General features: G+C 48.9%; 2 protein-coding genes across 3 annotated transcripts in view; one reads left to right on the top strand and one right to left on the bottom strand.

The window, feature by feature from the left end:
- The window catches only part of GANC (glucosidase alpha, neutral C), a 138223-nt gene that overhangs the window by 39655 nt on the left and 94172 nt on the right, over positions 1 to 4396 (bottom strand). The gene's annotated exons all lie outside the window — the stretch shown is intronic.
- The window catches only part of ZNF106 (zinc finger protein 106), a 43101-nt gene continuing 40151 nt past the window's right edge, over positions 1447 to 4396 (top strand). Inside the window, exon 1 of one of the 2 annotated variants that reach the window (XM_080991686.1) lies at positions 1447 to 1553. The gene's annotated coding sequence lies outside the window, so the exon portion shown is untranslated. The remainder of the gene's footprint in view (positions 1554 to 4396) is intronic. The other variant, XM_080991685.1, reaches the window with a different exon arrangement.

Below are 4396 nucleotides of genomic sequence, written 5' to 3'. Positions count from 1 at the left end.
TCCTCCTCGCTCCTTGACAACAACACCCGCCTCCTCCGCAACCCCCACTCAGGATTGCATTAGTCGCTTCCGCTTCGAGTTATTGGCGAAAGCGAGTGACTGTCAAACTCCGCGTCCTCCTTTCGCTTTCCAGAACACCAATCCAGTAATCACTGTTTGGTTTTCTGCATTCGGTTTCCATCTGGCCTCGCTTCCTATAACCTCCCCTCCCAAACTTGTGCACACATACCTATAACTCTGGGTAACGCTTCTTGCATCTAACGCAATGCACAGTAGTCCGCAAACACTTGTGCTATAACAACTTTGTTGATCTCTCAGGTGTCACAAGACTCTCTATTTTGCTGCCAAACACTAAGACGGCTGCTCATCTAGAGAGTTGTTGTTGTTTCTGCGGGCGCTCTCCTTTCCACTCCGTTAGTTGGTTATGGATTCAAAGTGCTAAAGTCGGTGGCAATCGTTGCATCAGGTCTGACACCTGCGGTGGAGACGTCCTTGCTTTTCGATATATAGGCTAATCTACGTTTAGGTTTTTGAGACGTGTGTCTACCTCTACGATCGACATAGCTGAATTTTCCAGATTCTTCTCTGAACATAACAATATGATAATAAGCAGACTTAAGCAAGGAATAAAGAAATCTCCTTAAAGTCCCATGTACTGGCTGGAAGGGCAATAGCAAATCATTACAACTTTCTCCCACTAAAGTGTAATTAATAAAGATTTGTGCGTTGACTGAAGACATTTAGGACAGGTGGAAGAACATGTTTTAGTTTTAAGTATTTTATATGTAGTTTTTTTATGCAATTCATGTGCTCCTTCCTGCGTGCTGTTTTGCGGTGAATGGGATATAAATTTAGAAAATAAATATGTATTGTGTCTGCTCAAAATAAATAAATAAATAAATAAAATTGTGCGTTAGCTTTCAGGTTTGTCTGAGCACGCAGGTTTTTTTTATTCAGCTGAGTTTAGGTTTAATAGCTGAATTCTCGAGGATGACAAGCTTCGTCTCCAAGAATCATAATGTCTAATCCCTGCATCATTTCAGGGAGCTTAGAAAGACGCCCCACTGTGAACCGCGTCGGCAGGGCCTCGTCCCAACGAAGGATCCATGCCTTACAACCCACTCCCGCGCACGGCCATCTGGAAGCAATGCCAATCGAATTCAACAGAAAGTGCCCAAGTTCCGCCGCCTCCGGGAGCAAAACTACAACTCCCGAAATGCCCCGCGCCCTATGGCCGTGGCCACAATTTTCTCTCGCAAGAGTCGTTTCCCGTCGGAAAGAGCGCCGCCGAGTCGGGTTCTGTGAGGCGCGAAAACTACTCTTCCCAGAATGCAAAGGCGCGTACGGTCTGGGCTTTCCGATTGGCTGAATCGATGGGGCGCTTCCTGCGTTGTGGCGCGGGTCTCTTTCGGGTCGGCAAGTGTCCGGAGTAGGAGGAGGAGGCGGCGGCAGCAGCAGCGGGGAAGGCGGCGGAGGAGGGAGGGGGCCGTGGCCAGCCCATCTTGCTGGGCGATGGGCCTGGGCTACGCAGCGGGGTGAGGAGGGTACGACCTGTGAGTACTGAGAGGTGGACGGGCGGTGCCTGGCTCTCCAGTGCGTGGGGAGGAGGAGAGGCTGAGATTAAGCGCAGGCACGGCGGCAATGTAGATGGGGTGGCTGTAGGTCACGAGTATGCGAGACCTACAGCTACGGTTGTTTGTGGGATGGGGCAGTTCGGGGGAACCATCTTAAATGAAGTTGTTAGGGCTTCCGAGCACGTAAGGCTGGAGGGTAGCGTGCAAGCAGCCTTTGCGCGAGATTTTGTACTTTTGAAGCACACATTGGAGGACTAACACAAAGCCCCACTTGTGGCAGTAAAAGCTTAACCTAGAAACCTTGTTGGGGGGGGGGGAGGCGTGATATCGGAGACATCAATTTTCTTGCATTATAGCTTTCACAACTTGTACGCACCATGCAGACAGCATTGTAATTAGGAGCATCCTATAAAGTAGGGAGAGGCTAACCATTAATGCATATGTTTTGCATATTATTTAATATGCTGCTACAAATGGGTGCGTCGACATCTGCTAGTGCTTCTTAAACTGTGGTGTGGAAACTTTGGGGCACTTTCGGGAATACTTCAGAGGTGTAGTTTTTTCAATACTTCCATAATGTTGTTTGACACATTTTCTTGGATCATTCTAAAAAGTGTTTGTGTAACTTGTAAGTCTTTCAAGAGTTGCCCGATGTAACAGATATGAATGCAGTCCACAAACAACAAATGAGAATAGCCCTTAGTACAATTTAATATGTATATATGTAGTTTTCAAGTCTGAAACTGGTAATTGTCAATTATGACCCAAACTTAAGAGTTACTGTGATATCGAGTCTTAACATCTGGGTTGGTTCATTTGGAGAAAGGCAGACCCTGAGGCATTCGGGTCCTGAGCTGCATAAAGCTTCTTAGGTCAAATCCAGCACTTTGAATTGGGCCCGGAAGCTATCTGGTAGCCAGTGCAGTCAGGCCAGAATTGGTGTTCTGTGCGCAGACCATCTTTCCCTGGGGAGCGACCTGGCCACTGAATTCTGCACCTACAGCGTCTGAACTGTCTTCAAAAGTAGCCCCTTGTATAAAATATTTTAAAAGTTACCAGAGCATAGACAACAGAAGTTAGGTTATCCCTGTCTACAGAAGAGTATAGCTGGGTCACCAACTGAAGCTGATGGAAGACACTCTGCACCACTGAGGCCATGAAAGCATTTGATGGGACAACACTTTCCTTGAAAGAGAAGAGTTTATCTTTTATCTGTGGCACAGCCAAACTTACTTATTTGAGAAGCAAATCTGCTACTTATTTCCAGCATGCAGTTGCAGGTAGGATGTGGACACAGGTGTTTCCTGTGGTGTAGAATGATTCTCATTTGGAGCTGCTGCAGCAAGTCCCAGGAGAACGTGGTGGATGGGTCTGTCTGGACCATTTTGCTGGGTAATAGCTTCTGGGTTGACACTGTCCAGTGAAGTTAGGAGGGGCAGATTGCAATTCTGAATGTAGCACAGGAGTTCTTATGTGGTGTGTGATTTGGTATTGTGGTCTGCTGCAGAAGTGGGCATTATGGCTGGTTTTCTCCTCTAGGTGGTGTACTGGTTGGAATAGAGCATGGGTAGGCAAACTAAGGCCCAGGGTCCGGATCCGGCCCAGTCGCCTTCTCAGTCTGGCCTGCGGACGGTCCAGGAATCAGCGTGTTTTTACATGAGTAGAATGTGTCCTTTTATTTAAAATGCATCTCTGGGTTATTTGTGGGGCATAGGAATTCGTTCATCCCCCCCCTCCAAAATATAGTCCAGCCCCCCACAAGGTCTGAGGGACAGTGGACCGGCCCCCTGCTGAAAAAGTTTGCTGACCCCTGGAATAGAGTCTGGGAAGTCCAACTCCCAATAGTCTGCGATCTCACAGTATTAAAAAACTGGCAATGATTTACCCATTGTCGTAAAAAGACTGGCAGTGATCTACTACTGAAAGTTGTGGAGGTTTTTTAGGAAGCCAAAGTTGTGGAGCCTGAGCTTTTTTTAGATCACAATCTACCCGTTGGACATGCCTGGAATAGACAACAGAACATTTGCTTATGTAGTTTGTTTGTTACATTTATATCCTGCCTTTCTGCTGAGGCACTCCAAGTGGTTCCACCGCTCTCTTTCATCCTTGTCACAACCCTGTGAGCTAGGTCAGACTGATCGGCCTGAGGTCACTCAGTGAACTTCATGGAACCGATGTTTCCACAGTGCCGTCGAGCTGGTGCTAAACATATTTCTCTGCTTTCCTTTAGACTACATCAATGAGGCCGAGAGGTGGGTCTTGTCAACTGGGCAGGCCAGGACCTCCATACACACTGCCCAAGCTTGTGCCCTGGAGAGGTCACTTCTGTGATAATACAGCAAAAACAGTGTGGGAGGCAGCAGTTACTAGTTACCAATCTTTGTAGCAGGCACTGTGGTTCTTCAGCAGTTTGGCTTTGCCCCTGGAGGCACACTCCATTGTCTCTCTAGACCAGGGGTCGGCAAACTAAGGCCCGCAGGCCGGATCAAGCCCAATTGCCTTCAGGATCCAGCCCGTGAACTGTTTGTGGATCGGCATGGGGATTCTGTTCGTTCGGGCTGTGCCATTTTTTTCCTGCCCCCCACACCGTGGCGGTGCCTCCTCCCTCCCTCCTTCTGGCTTCTCCCCGTCTTGCCTAGAGGAGGAAGGGGGCTGGCTGAGTGCCATTTTAAGCAGCCCCTCTCTGGAGCCATCCCTTTCGTGCCGCTCATCTTCCCACCGCCACCGCTGCCCTGGTGCTCCTGTGGGCCAGAGAGCGGAGCGGACGAGCTCACTCTGCCTGCCCATGAGAAGCAGCGGTGGTGGCAGTGGCGGTGGCAGCC

This window comes from Podarcis pityusensis (genome assembly GCF_964106645.2).
Source record: "Podarcis pityusensis genome assembly, chromosome: 1".
Classification (NCBI taxonomy): Eukaryota; Metazoa; Chordata; class Lepidosauria; order Squamata; family Lacertidae; genus Podarcis; species Podarcis pityusensis.
The sequence above is the reverse complement of the archived record's forward strand: the minus strand, read 5'-3'. Positions and strand labels throughout refer to the sequence as shown.